Below are 16118 nucleotides of genomic sequence, written 5' to 3' on the forward strand. Positions count from 1 at the left end.
GTCTCTCACCTGGGACCTTGCAGATGCCTCCTAATTTGGTGTCTGGCTTCATCCGTTGCCCCTCTTCTTTTTCTTCTCAACTGACAATCTAAGGGGTCATGTCAAAATGTCATTCCTATCCTCAAAACAACTCCAGTGGCTTCCTGTTTCACAAAGAGTAATGCAAGGCTTAGGCCATGGCTGGCAAGGTCTTACATCATCTGTCCCTCACCTCCTCTGCCCCTTGACCTCATCACTTTGCCCCCAGCTCATCTGCTCTGTTCACTGCCGCAACCCTTAGCCCTTCTGCCCCTCTGCTTCAATGCCCCTTCCTGGTGCACATGCTTGCTCCTTCCCTCTTCTAGGTGGTTCCTCAAAGGGGTTTTCTTCACAGTGAGCCCTCCCCGTCCTACCCTAGCTAAAGGGTCAAGTCTTGTTCCATTTCTCACTTTATTTTTCCCCTTGAAAATTATCACAAATATGTGTTTAGCATATTCCTATTATCAGTTGTCTGGGTTCCCACTGTCATGTAAGTTCTATGAAGGTAAAGACTTCTTTCTGCAACAGACCCTGTATGTCCAGGATCTAGAACATTCTGGAAAGTGGTGGGTTCTCAAATATTTGTTGAGAGAACAATGAACAATTACTGGGTGAGATTAATAATTCATCAGAAAATAATAACTATCCCCCTTTTTGCTTAAAATAAATGTTGTAGAAAACGATGTCTTTTCATTTTTAATACTTTGCCATTTATTGTCCCTTATTCTAACAAGCAGGTGGTATTCTTCACCCAAAATCAAGAATTATCACCTCCAATTTTTTTTTTTTTTTTTTTTTTTTTGAAAAAGAGTCTCACCCAGTCCCCCAGGCTGGAGTGCAATGGTGCAATCTCGGCTCAATGTAACCTCTGCCTTCCAGGATCAAGCGATTCTCCCGCCTTAGCCTCCCAAGTAGCTAGAATTACAAGCACCCGCTGTCATGCCTGGTTACTTTTTTGTATTTTTGTAGAGATGGGGTTTCACCATGTTGGCCAGGTTGGTCTTGAACTCCTGATCTCAGGTGATCTGCCTGCCTTGGCCTCCCAAAGTGCTGGGATTATAGGCATGAGACACCATGCCCAGCCCATCCCCAATTTCTAAATGGAAAGGGATGTGACAGTTTTCTCCCTGTTAAATACTCGGTTCCCTCTAATAAGTCTTGAACCATTTCTAGGTTGTCTGACAGTTGTAAAGTTTAAATAATTCTTCCTTTCTTTTATTTTAATATCACCCAGGGGCATTTATGTCAAAGACCAGCCTCTTGCTTTTTGTAAAAAGATCAGAGAGTCTCTTAAGTAACCTGTAAAATACTGTTCACCATCCTTGGCAAAGGTAAAATTTAATAGTTCATAAGAGTTTTCAGAAGGAATAAAAATATTTTTAAATGATTTAAGTTTAAGAGAAATGATAAAACATGGGTTATAGTCACTGTGGGAAAGAATCCACTGCATAGTGTCCCCTCTTTGAATGACAGAGACTTTCTAGAAAATGGGCAGAGGACAGAGACCACCACATATGGGGAAGGAAGCAGAGTGAAAGCCATGTTTCTCTTTGACCTCCAAGAGACATTTCCATCAAGTTTAGGATTAGAGGCGAGTATTAATATCCAAAGATAAACGTAAGTTCTGTTACACAAACCAGGCAAAGATTTATATTTTCTGAATGCAATTTGAGGTAAAACTAGAGCAAATAATATGAAGCAAGAAAAATAAAAGGCCAATAAAACCACAATTCCCCATAGTCTTTGAACAGTTTGGATTGTCTTTTTGAAAAATGTTTTGAAAAAAATCAAATATAATTCAACAATTCATATTTACCAAATAAATAAAAGGATCAAAAACACTTAGATGGCTGGGCAAGGTGGCTCATGCCTGTAATCCCAGCACTTAGGGAGGCTGAGGCTGGTGGATTGCTTGAGCTCAGGAGTTCAAGACCAGCCTGGGCAACATAGTGAGACCCCCATCACTGCTAAAAATACAAAAAGTAACCAGGTATGGTGGCATGTGCCTGTAATCCCAGCTACTCAGGAGGCTGAGGCAGGAGAATTGCTTGAACCCAGAAGACAGTGATTGCAGTGAACTGAGATTGTGCCACTGCACTCCAGCCTGGGCAACAGAGCGAGACTCTGTCTCAAAAAATAAAAAAATAAATCACATAGTTGATTCTCTGCTTTGTCACACAGAATGTCACAGTGCATTGCTTAAGGTGTGCTCTGTAATCTGATCTTGAAGGAACTATAAGATACATTTTTTTCAGGCTCTTGTCTATCTTCTAGAATAGTTGTAATATTCTTTAAAATAGAAAATACAATTATTGGGGTAATTAGGATATAATTATTTGGGTAACAAAGACATTGGAAAGAGATTGGTATCAAATAATTGTTCATCATCCTACTGATATTTAATAGTTTATTTTCATAATCATTGTGGAAATAGTGAATACTTTTTAAAGTAATGCAATTTTTTATAATAATGAGAGAATTGCCAAGTTATCATTGCTTCCCTAACACAGTATAAAAAGGAAGAGGAGAACATGGATCCAATTGTACCTTACATTGTGACTTTAGTATTCCAATTAGGTTGTAAAAGACAAAGGGTTAAAGATTATCTACTAGTTCAGTTTCACTTTTGCTAGAGTTTAATATTACATATGTGATGAATAAAGTAATAGAAAGGAAGGACACTACGGGAAGTCTGGGGGAAAATAATATCTTATAAATTATTTTTTAATTCATGTTCAATTAAATTTGTTTTTCACTGATGATAAAATCAAGTGGCTTTCTTGGGAAGTCTTACAAATTTATTTTTTTAGGAGATGTCACCCCAAAAGGTCACCTATTTTTATATTAAAAACTCTTTGGAAATTTTCAGAAATAAAAGAAAGATCACTAAGCTGAGAATCCAAACATTTAACTTTATTGCGAAAGTAATTGTTAAATGTTACCTGTCTCAGTGATATTCTCTGGATTTCAATGATCTGCCTGTAGAACAAAAAGGTGAGGCTAAGTCTTCATAACTTTATATAAGATTTCCAGTGCCCTCTAATTGCTAGGAGTTCCACCCGAGAATACCCTTAGATTAGAAAAAAGAAGGGAGTGAAATGTAAATGTGTGTGTGTGTGTGTGTGTGTGTGTGTGTGTGTGTGTGTGTGTGTGTAGTTGATGATAGCCTTTTATGACAAAAGAATGGTCTGTATTAGTGTTCATCAAACATTTTCTGTATATTTAGGAGTGGTGTGGCTGTATTCCAATAAAATTTTATTTTCAAAGCAGATAACAGATAAGATTTGGCCCATTGGTATAGTTTGCCAACCCCTGACATATATGCTAGTAGGGGTGTCAACTGGTTTAGCCCTTTGGATAGGCAATATTGAGACCAAATCAGATTTTATGTAGGTTCCTAGCCTTTGACAAAGCAATCTCACTTCTAGTAACTTATCCTAAGGGAATATTTGGACAAATGCATAAAGATATTATCTGTAAGGACATTTATTGTAACATTTATGATGGCAGCACAATAAAAAGAAACTAAAAGCCTTTCAATAAGAAATAAATTATGTATATTATAGTTTATTCATATAGTAAGATGCTACATATTCAGTAAATGATGTCACATATTTATATGTACTGATGTAGTATAATGTCCATAATACATCCTTAATTGGAAAGAAATAAGCTATAACACATTAAGTATAATATAATTCTGGATTTGATGATAATCTCCAGATTATAAGATTAGAAATAATTTCATTTTCTAAAACTCTATGATGTTTTTGCATGTAGTATATTGCTTTTATAACTAGAATAAAAAAACAACAAAGGTATTTCAATTTGGGAAAAAATGTGTAACACTAAGCAGATTATTAAATTATGATGAAGCAGATACTTTCAATAAAATCCTAAAAGTCTCATAGGCCTCTAAATAATCTTACATGTTGTTAATTTAGTTTTTCCCATGGGGATTCACACCTTTAGACTCTCAAAGAAACAGGCATTTCAGCACTATGTTGAAGACAACCATCACCACACAAATTATTCAAAAAAGAAATAGTGTGTTGTACTTAACATGACAATTTAGGTTCCTCTCAGCTTGTCTTAAAAGAAAATCAAAGAGGCTTCTTGTTATTTATTTATTTATTTTTGCCATTGTAGCCACTGCCAATTGAGACATTCTTTAGTTTTTCTCAGATTCAGGGAAGAAAATATCTCACAAGTTTGTTCATCCAACATTGTAATATGAGTTATTCAGATTCCTAGAGAAAGCTCAAAGGCTGTCCAAATCCCCACAGCTATGGCCATCTCTAGTCTTTTGATTTTAACTACACAATGAAATTCTTATTATGAACTCTTCTTTTTTATGAATTATTTTTTAAGTATACTTTGTAATGTTAGTCTTTCTAAGGAAAACTTTGCTGTTAGCAGCAAATTTTACCAGAAGAAAACGCTGACAAAAAAAAAAAAAAAAAAAAATCAATAGCTTTTTAAAAAGGCTTTATTTAGTGCTTTATATCTTGCTGGCACTGTTTAATGAGATGGGTCTGTGTGTGTGTGTGTGTGTGTGTGTGTTTCATATGAAATATGCACATACACATTCATTTTGTATTTAATTTAGCTACTTTAGCTCATTTAATCTTCATGACAACCCTAGAAGGTACATTCGCTTGTCATAAGTTATCATTCATTTTATGGAACAGAGTGAGGCATGGAGAGGTAAAGTACATTGCAAAAAGGTACACAGCTAGTATGTGGCAGAGCTAGGATTCAAGCCCATGTAGGCTGTGGTATAAATATTTCCCTCAACTGCCTCACAACACTTGCTATGTAGTCTCCACAACTGTATGACTCTGACTGATGAGACAGATACACATGAAAAATGGCTAAGAGGCCATATGCAGCAAAAATGTTTGTGCTGTACAACTGCTTATATGCATCTAAAACAAACAAACAAAAACACTGATGTGCTTACCTTAAAATAAACTTGAGATTTTATTACAGTTCTGGAAGAAAAAATTGTTTTTTCACAGACCTGAGCTAAATTTTTTACAAAGTATAAATATATATGAGGGTTAGTAGCACAGTAGGAATGCCTTGCAAGTGCAAGTTTTGCTAGTTTATGATTGCATTGGGCTGGGATGCAGAAATTGGTACTTAGGAACACTCAAGAGATGTTTGGGTTTTTTAGTAGACTCATTCCACCTTGGAATTAAAGATGTTTTAAGAGACTTTGGCATCTCTTTCCTATCTGAATCAGACATACTTGATGACAGCAGCTCTGTAACACTTGTAGACATGGAATCCATCTAGAAATCTTACAAAATGTCTTCTGGTATAGCAACAAATTACCCAATATTTCACCATAGGTTCTTTCTATTTTCCCTGAGTGTTGGTGGGTCTGAGAAATAAAGAGAAAGAGTACAAAGAGAGGAATTTTATAGCTGGGCCTCTGGGGGTGACATCACATATCAGTAGGACCATGATGCCCACCTGAGCCTTAAAGCCAGCAAGTTTTATTAAGGATTTCAAAAGGGCAGGGGGGTGCAAGAACAGGGAGTAGGTCATAAGATCACATGCTTCAAAGGGCAAAAAGGAGAACAAAGATCACATGCTTCTGAGGAAACAGGACAAGGGCAAATTCAGAACTACTGATAAGGGTCCATGTTCAGCTGTGCACGTATTGTCTTGATAAACATCTTAAACAACAGAAAACAGGGTTCAAGAGCAGAGAACTGGTCTGACCACAAATTTAGCAGGGTGGGGTTTTTTCCTCACCCTAATAAGCCTGAGGTTACTGCAGGAGACCAGGGCACATTTCAGTCCTTATCTCAACCACATAAGACAGACACTCCCAGAGTGGCCGTTTATAGACCTCCCCCCAGGAATGCAATTCTTTTCCTAGGGTCTTAATATTAATATTCCTTGCTAGGAAAAGAATTTAGCAATGTCTCTCCTACTTTCATGTCCGTTTATAGGCTCTCTGCAAGAAGAAAAATATGACTCTTTTTGCCCAACCCTGCAGGCAGTCAGACCTTATGGTTGTATTCCCTTGTTCCCTAAAATCGCTGTTATTCTGTTCTTTTTCTAGGTGCACTGATTTCATATTGTTCAAACACACAAGTTTTACAATCAATTTGTATGGTTATCACAATCATCACAGTGATCCTCAGGTGGCGTACATCCTCAGTTTACGAAGATAACAGGATTAAGATGTTAAAATAAAGACAGGCATAAGAAATTATGAAAGTATTATTTGGGAACTGATAAATGTCCATGAAATCTTCAAACTTTATTTTCCTCTGCCACGGCTCCAGCTGATCCCTCTGTTCAGGGTCCCTGACTTCCCGCAATATTTTTTTGCAGACCTGAGCTAAATTTTTGACAAAGTATAAATATATATGAGGGCTAGTAGCACAGTGATGATGCCTTGCAAGTGCAAGTTTTGCTAGTCTATGATTGCATTGGGCTGGGATACAGAAATTGCTACTTAGGAACACTCAAGAGATGTTTGGTTTTTTTAGTAGACTCATTCCACCTTAGAATTAAAGGTGTTTTAAGAGACTTGGCATATCTTTCCTACCTGAATCAGAGATACTTGATGACAGCAGCTCTATAACACTTATAGACATGGAATCTCTCTAGAAATCTTACAAAATGTCTCTGGTAACAACAAATTATGCTTTATTTAGACATTTGGACCTCAGCATTTTATTAAGTTTTATATTTTATATTATTACTGTATTTTGTAGAGACAGGGTCCCATTGGTCACCCAGGCTGGAGTGCAAAAGCACAATCGTAGCTCGCTATAACCCAGAACTCCTGGGCCCGAGGAATCCTCCCATATCAGCCTTTTGAGTAGCTGGGACTACAAGCACACCACCATACCTGGCTAATTTTTGTAGAGACAGGGTCTAACTACGTTGTCCAGGCTAGTCTTGAATTCTTGGCCACAAGCAATCCTCCTGCCTCAGCTTCCCAAAGCACTGGAATTATATACCCCCTTTAAATTTTGCAGAGAATTTGTCCTTCTTCATCCTAAATGACATTCAGAGAATCATCAAATTACTGTGGGTGACAATTTTCATTATCACTATTCACCAATACATTGTAGGTAGTAACTTGCTTCTCACTTTCAGAAAGATCCTGAGCAGTTGATCTATCATTACTCTTCTATCAATAAGTTGTATTAAGCAACTGGAAAATAAACAAAATCCACCCCCCCTCCCAATTATTATAAGCTCCACTAGCAAAGACAAGATGATAAAAAAAGAAGTATCCAATCCTTAATAGTATTATTTATATTTAAAATTTTCATATTGCTGAGGTATATTTTCTAATTCAGGGGTCTCACTGGCCATAATTACATGGCCAAACAGCTAAACATACTCCAAATGAATTTTTTAAAAAGTATATTTTTTAAGGAACCACTTGTCATTTCTTAATCCAAGTCTTTTCAGAGAATAGTCTGTATAGATCTACTAGGAGCAGAGTCAGATCATACTAAATTCAGTTGATTGGTAAGCTTGTTTGTGGATTTATTTATTTATTTTTTTGACAGAGTCTCATTCTGTTTTCTAGGCTGGAGTGCAGTGGCACAATCTCAGTTCACCACAACCTCTGTCTCCTGGGTTCAGGCAATTCTCATGTCTCAGCCTCCTGAATAGCTTGGATTACAGGTGTGCACCACCACCCCTGGCTAATTTTTGTATTATTAGTAGAAACGGGGTTTTCTGTGTTGGCCAAGGCTGGTCTCAAACTTCAGACTTTAAGTGATCTGCCCACCTCAGCCTCCCAAAGTGCTAGGATTACAGTTGTAGCCACAGCACTCAGACAGATTGAAATTTTTCTTAGGAAGAAATCCATCCATAAAAAGTTAATGAAGGTGACCAGGCACCATGGCCTGTAGTCCCAGTGCTTGGGAGGCTAAGGCAGGAAGACTGTTTGAGGACAGGAGTTTAAGACCAGCATGGACCAAATAGTGAGACCCTTGACTCTACAAAGTAGAAATTAAAAAAAATTAGCTGGGCGTGGTGGCATCCCTGTCAGTCTAGCTACTCAGGAGGCTCAGGTGGGAAAATTGCTTGAGCCCAGGAGTTCAAAGTTACAATAATCTATGATCATATCGTTGTACTCTAGCCTAGGTGACAGAGTGAGACTCTGTCTCTTAAAAAAATAAAACAAAGTTAATGGAGGATGTAAGTAGGAATGCTTATAAAGTTTATTAAAATAAATATATATGATATATGATTAAAAACAAAATACAAAGAAAAAAATGACAAAAACAGTAACAACAATACTTTATAAGAAAAAGGAAAACTGTATCTAACCTGAAAACCAAACAGGCTTCTATAAACTTATTTTCAAATATCACATGCTGACTTCCAAAAAGTCATCTAGTATTAAAGCTTCAAGTCACCCAGTGCATGTAACCTGTCTCCTGTCCTCAACATCCAACTCTTCACTCTGTAACCACTTCCCAGAGAAGAAATCTTCTCAGTTTACCAAGAAAGCTCTTTACCCAATATTTCTACCACCAAGAATATAGAAAAAACAATATGCCAAGCTTAAGAAAGAGAATTTTGACCAATATTTGTTGTTATTTTCACAGTAAACCTAATTCTCAAATGTAAAAGTGGTAAAACGGAATGAAAATTATTTCAAATTTGAGCAAGTCTTTTCTTTTGAATAAAAAATCACCAAACAAATAATCAGGAAAACAAAGATGTGTACACAAGCCCAAATTCTCCTTTTTCCCTCCTACTTCTGTTCCCCCCCACCATCCCTCTCCATTCCACCCTCACATCTATACTTATATCTTCCTTATGGCTTACTTGAATTTCCTTTCTTTCCTTTTATATGTTTCTCCTCCTTTTTTCCCAGTTCTTTCTTTTCCATTGCCAACATTTGTGCCTTCTTTGTATCTCTCAGTGACATCTGGAATTGTACTGGTGGCAGATGCAAAATTTAGGGATGAATAATATATTTGTGGTGTGTTTACAGAAGAAGGTGAGCTAGGATTAAAGACTGCTTTTGGTCCTCTATTCCTGGTCATTTTGGGCTCAGAGAAAAATCAAAGAAAAGAAATAAAATTGGATTTTTTTTTTTTTTTTTCTGAGACAGAATCTCATGTTGCCCAGGCTGGAGTGCAGTGGCATGATCTCGGCTCACTCCAACCTATGCCTCTAGGGTTCAAGCAATTCTCCTGTTTCAGCCTCCCGAGTGGTTGAGACGACAGGCACCCGCCACCACGTCCAGCTAATTTTTGTATTTTTAGTAGAGACGGGATTTCACTATATTGGTCAGGCTGGTCTCGAACTCCTGACCTCTGGTGATTTGCTCGCTTTGGCCTCCCAAAGTGCTGGGATTACAGGCATGAGCCACCGTGGATTGATTTTTAAAAACATTAACCAGAAAAAAAATATTTTAAGCTAGTAGGAATATATGGAATGCTTAGCAAGGCTAGCAGCTATGCTAGTCCACAGAGGAAAAAAAAAATCTAATATATGGTTCTTGGACTTAAGGTAGTAAAATCTTTTTTCTAGCTTTACATGACCCAACAACAAGTTCCCTGGCAGAAGGTTATATTATATACCACTCTTTTGTCCTATTGCTTATTCTGTGCTTGTCCTTACTCTTATATGTATTGGCATTACAAAAAAAAAAAAACCCATAAAATTAATCAGCTCTGGTGTTGTCAGTTCTCATTTCCAAACATTCACTGCTTCTCCATTGCTCCAAAGTAAAACGGAAACATCTGACTTGCCAGTTGAAGCTCTCAAATATCTGATCTCATTCTTCCTTTCCAACATTAAGCTACACTGGTTCTGTTTTAGTTAGGACAGCACAGGCTTTGCAGCAGTAACATTTCAGTTATTTTCTGGGAATTCAAGGGACATTTATTTCTCACCAACACAAAGTTTGACATGGATCAGCAGATACTCCCTTCCATCTGGTAAGTCAAACAGTGAAGTTCTCACCACTTTGTAATGTTGCATTTCATAGGGCTGCCAGATTTATAAAATATAGGATGCTCAATTAAATTTGAATTTCAAGTAGACACAATGTTTTTAGTATAAGTATGTCCCATGCAATATTTGGAACAGATTTATACTAAAAAGTATTTATTACTCATCTAAAGTTCAATGTTTTAGAAAAATGATTTAGTGTAATAGTATAAATAGTTTTCAGTATTCAAATAGTATAATAAAATAATTTAACATAAAGTATATAATATTTATAATGTAGCATTACAAGACTATTATATAGTTTATAATATAGTGTAATATATAGTATAAATAGTTTTCAGTATTCAAATAGTATAATAAAATAATTTCACATATAGTATATAATATTTATAATGTAGCATTATAAGACTATTATATAGTTTATAATATAGTGTAATATATAGTATACAGTATTATAGTGTAATAGTGTAATAATTTTGTATAATAATTTTTGGTATAAATCTGTTCCATGCAATATTTGGGACATGCTTACACAAAATTTTTTTGGTGTTTCTCTGAAATTTAAGTTTAAATGGGAGTCCTGTGTTTTATCTGCAAACCCTACATGTTTTGGCAAGTGTATTTCAAGGTTACAGCAGCCAAGAGAATAAAGATATGGAGGACATCACTGACACTTTATCTACCTTGGCCCGGAAGCAGCACACATCACTTCTGCTCACAGTCCTTTGGACAGAACTGGTCACGTGGCTCAAGTATACCTGCAATAAAGACTGGGAATTTAGGGCAGATCATGGAGAAGCGGTGTCCACTAAAGTCTCTGCTACATTCTCTCTATGACATTTATACATCAGGAGAGTGATTACTTGGCCGTAGAGAGGTCTGGGAGTTCTATGGACATTTAAAGAAAGAAACAATGTCTTTCAGCTGGGATACTATCATGGAGATGGAATTTAAGCTTTGATGGGCGGGTAGGAAGAAGTAAAATAGCATAAACATTGTCATGGAGGTAAGAAAGGCAGAACATAGAAATGAAGTGAACATTTTTCTGATCACATTTTGATTGACATATAGGTCTTTTGAGATTTGTTCATCATCTCTATTCTCATCCTATTAGAAAGAGGATTTAATGTTAGATTGACAGATGATATCCTTGAAGATGATCAGGAAACATGGGAGAGAGCATTGCAGTTTACAGATAAATATGTCAAGAGAATGATTATATATATATATATATATATATATATATAACAAATAATATATATATAACAAATTGTATATATATTTGTTATATATAATCACTATTATATATATAACAATATATTATTTGATATATATATAATAGTGATTATATATATATAAAACAATATATATAACAAAATATATATAATATATATAACAAAATAAGATTGTAAGCCCCAAATTAAATGTATTCACTTACGCTTCTATCCGTAAAAACCATTGAAGATCTTGTCACATGAAGAAATCTGAAGTTCTTGGAAGTTTTGGGTAAATGCTTTAAAAATTAGAAAAATACGGCCGGGCGCGGTGGCTCAAGCCTGTAATCCCAGCACTTTGGGAGGCCGAGACGGGCGGATCATGAGGTCAGGAGATCGAGACCATCTTGGCTAACACAGTGAAACCCCGTCTCTACTAAAAAATACAAAAAACTAGCCGGGCGAGGTGGCGGGCGCCTGTAGTCCCAGCTACTCGGGAGGCTGAGGCAGGAGAATGGCGTGAACCCGGCAGGCGGAGCTTGCAGTGAGCTGAGATCCGGCCACTGCACTCCAGCCTGGGCTACAGAGCGAGACTCTGTCTCCAAAAAAAAAAAAATTAGAAAAATACAATAGGGATAAAGAAAATAATCAGGCTCAACTGTATTTAAGGTCTTACTTGCATATTCATTGTAAATTCAGCAATTCATAAGTGGTGAGTTTTCATTACAGGACATAAGTCTTGTTCTTATTGAAATGTGAGAGGAATAATATGGAAGATGCTAGTAAAAAACATGTTTTACTTTGTGAAAAATTTAAAAAGTAATCTGATAATTCAAGTGTGAAGAGGTATCCAAATCTATCTTTTTGTTTCTGGAGACATTCAGTGTATCAGCATAAAGTAAAAGGAATTATCATGGACACTTTATAAGATGTACATGTCACTTTATCCTGTGAACACAGGTCCTTTGCTCCTGGAAAAGAAAGAAAGAAAGGTTTGCCTTCCCGTTCACTGCTGCAGACACAGTGTCTGCTGAACCTAATGTTAGTTTGTCTTAGTAAGATATATTTGCAATCTTCACAAATAAAAATTGTTCTAACTCACAAATGATTTAAAAAAGAAACACTGCATGACGAATTTACTTCAAGATTAAATGCAAATTTGAATCAGGAGTATATTTCAGGGACTAATTGATGGAATTCTGAAAATGAAGCTTAAAAATAAAAATCTTGACACAGCTAAACCATGGTTTTTGTAGGTGAAAGAAATGTTTACTCTTGCTGAAGTTTGTTGGCAAATCTCCTCAGAACATCATGAAGAAAATCTATTTCAGGACTCAGGACTATGTTATCTTGACGTTTCACATTCCTGCCCCTTTGAGAAGTTGTAGTTCTTATTCCAGAGTCTCGGGAGATTTGCTGTAAGATCTAAACTGCCACACTCTCCCTTTCTGGAGTAGACATCCATAGTCAGGGTATATATTTTAAGAATGCATATCTTTGACGAAAACAGTCTTTGTACTCTAGAATCTTCCCCACAGCCTGACTCTGAAAATGGCCTGGTCTTCTTTCCATTTTATTTTTACAACCCCAGAAGTGTTCAGAGGAAGTGTTATATTTCTCTTTAAAGCACACTGAGAATAAAGTTAATTGGTAATAAAATGCATCAATCGTCTTCTCTAAGCAAAAAGTGAATAGCAGTAGTGTTATTCTGATGGATTTTCATTGAGCTTTTCCTTCTTAACAACTTTTGTTGGATATTGGCTGAAGAAAAGAAAAGAAAAATGTATAATCACAATGCTCAGCACCTCAGAACTAAAGGGTTTTGTTAATTCCTAAGACATTATAACACCAAATGGAAATGGTGAACACAAAATATATGTGTTCTTTTTGCTTGTTCAACTTCTTAGGGAATTACACTCTAGAGTTAATAAAATGTATCTCTAGATAGTATCCGGATAGTAAATGGTATCTCTCAATACTATCTAGAGATAGTAAATGTTAGAAGTTCAATGACGCTATATGACTCTGAGTTAGTTCAAAACTTGTTCTACTACTAACTATATAACCCTGGGTAGGTTAACTTACTATTCTAATCTCAGTTTGCAATCTGCAAATAGGGCTGATAGTGAATAGAATCAACCTCATAGGTAGTTTTGAGCATTAAGTACATTAATATCTGTGAATTTCTTGGCCCTTTCTGTGTCTTGCACATAAGTTCTTAGAAAATATGAAAACATATTGCTTTTACTCCCGTTACTAAGGTGTATGTTAGAAACCTTTTTCCTATATATGATTATTTTCGACTTTCTAGGTTTTAGGCAGATTTAGTTATAAATACTGTCTAAGGTCAAGTTTCCTGGGAAACAGGCTATGAGGCAGAGATTTGCAGTTGAAGTTTATTATGGAGTATCATTTGGATCAACAGTAGTAGCAGAAAGTGAAGGAAGCAGGAACCAGCAGAAGGAGAGGCTGAGCTAACACAATACCTCACAATCCCTTGATCTGATGGGTTGGAATGGCTCTTAAGGTTGTCCCAGTTTACACAGAGGAGATTAGATCTTTTTACACCCCTCACGTTGATGAGTCCTTGAATGCAAGATGCAGCTCTGGATGGGAAGGGGAATAATCTTGGGCCAGGTGGCTCTTTTGGGCTGAGGGTACTGCCCAGATGGTGACTCATCTGGCAGCTGGCATTCACCAAAACCGTCAAGAACTGGAAGAATGAGTGTCCAGTCCCAAACAGGGCACCTAGTGACACACTAGTGCACCATCACATGTGCATGTATAATATTATTTGCATTCGTTATGAATGTCTTGATTTGTTTTGTAATAGATCTCCCAGGCTCAGATTGAGAAAAACATAAAACAATTTTTATTACAATACCAAAATTAACTGTCTAATTTAAAAAAAAGAAAACATTTTCCTAGATATTTGCGTCTTTATCTTCTGAAAGGTACACTGTGTGAATTTTAATGTTTTAGCTTGTCATCTTGTGTGGATACAATCTCTGAATTTATGAGTTAATGTTTGAACATTTTATAATTACTGTAACCTTTTCCAAATCTAGCTTCCTATGAGCCTTTTGTTTTCATTTTTCATGGCATAAATAGCATTATAAGAACAATAAGGGGACTTTCAAATTAAACTTCACTATTCCATATTAAGATATGAACTGTATTTATTTTTTCTAATTACCACATTCTCCTTCCTAATATGCTAATGTACCTTATATAGGCATATTTATAGTATGTAGTTAACATTAGTTTTTATTTAACTTAACATTACATCCTAAATATTTTCATGTGACTCGTTTTTACAATAGTAATTTTAAGAGAAGCACAAAAGTCCAGTGAACTGATGTGCTATCTATTGCTTAACTATTCTCTTAGCCTTTGGCTTTCAGCCTGTTACCAGGTTTTGCCTACAAAACCGTACTATAAGTTATAAATTTTCTAACTCAACAATTCAATTAGATTCACTAAGCAGTGAGAGTCAATGCTGGCTCATGTTATTAAAAGAAGGCAGACATAACAAACATAAAACTTAATCTTTTCCTCAAAAGTACTTATGAATGAAAATGAGAGACTTATTTACTATAAATGGAAGTAAATAAGTATCCACAAAATTAAACATGACCAATGATATGCTGCAGCAGAGATAGGAGCAATTATTTCTAATTGTGCAGGAAGAAAAGTCTTCAGAGAGGAGGAAGATTTTAAGGTAGGCTTTTCAGGATGTGCAAAATTTAGACGAGGAAAAAGGATGATCAGGGCATTTTGAGCTAAAATAAAAGTAACAGCAAGATAAAAGGATATAAAAGTAATTTACAGATATAAGAAAGTATGAGTCATCTGGTACAGATGGCTTATATGAGATGAAGAGGTGACAGGAAAGAATAATTTAGAGTCATATATTCCAGGAACTTGACCTCCATATTTTAAAGAGTTTTGATTCCTCTGTAAGCAAAAATAAACCTTTTTGAAAATAATAAGGCTATGATTAGTGCTTCAGAAGAAAGATGGTTGCATTGATATGAAGCAAGGTAGAAGACTTATTTCCCTGTTAGAAAGGTATTGCCCCAGTTCAAGGAAAGTTTATTAACTTATTCTTTTGTTTTCTGTTATTTCCTTCATTTGTAATTAATGAGTATACAATCACCTTAGCAGGGTGTAAGACCTTGGAGATGTTAAGATAAAAATCAACGTCTATTTAAAATTATACATTCGTTCAACAAATATAAATTGAGAGCCTACTTTGTGCTACATGAAGGAATCAGAGCAGAATTTGCTTCAGTCATTGAGCTTGAGTTCTCTGTCTGAATTGTGCGTAGCATTTGGTGATTACAGGCCACTGCATTAGAGATAGGAATAGAACACCAAAGTCCTTCACTATGTGACATTTCGCAGAAGAGATTATACAGGCCCTTTAAATGATCCTTCATCCCAACTGTTCTCTTCAATGAAGCATCTCCATTTGCTTATATTTCCGCTCTTATCTACAAACAGAGACAACGTCCAAATCGGGAAACCCAAACTTAAATGATACAGTATGAAGATCAAATAATCCGACTGCTTGACGATATGGAAGGAATTAGAATACTTTGAGACCGTTCATGCTGTGTTGCTGGGTTTATTGAAACATTTCTACTTTTGTGAGAAATCAAGGTGCCAGAAATCAAGCAATCAAAATGCACAATAGAATCTCAAGAAATCAAAATGCACACCCAGTGGCAAAATCTCAAGAATTTATTGAGCTTCTAGTGTGCATTTTAACAGTGTTACTCCCAGTCTAAAGTGGAATTTGGTTCTGTCTCCTGCTCCTCCCATCTGTGGGTTGCCCTGAACTTTGTTCTCACTGAGACATACACCAGGATACCATGCTATTGTTACTCCATCACTTAGGTTTCATAATCATGAATCAACCACTGC

The 16118-nt window shown here is 36.0% G+C and overlaps 1 protein-coding gene across 5 annotated transcripts in view; it reads left to right on the plus strand.

The window, feature by feature from the left end:
- RBMS3 (RNA binding motif single stranded interacting protein 3) overlaps positions 1 to 16118 on the plus strand; it is a 760896-nt gene that overhangs the window by 256601 nt on the left and 488177 nt on the right. The window lies entirely within an intron of this gene.

This window comes from Theropithecus gelada, chromosome 2 (genome assembly GCF_003255815.1).
Source record: "Theropithecus gelada isolate Dixy chromosome 2, Tgel_1.0, whole genome shotgun sequence".
NCBI classification, from domain to species: domain Eukaryota; kingdom Metazoa; phylum Chordata; class Mammalia; order Primates; family Cercopithecidae; genus Theropithecus; species Theropithecus gelada.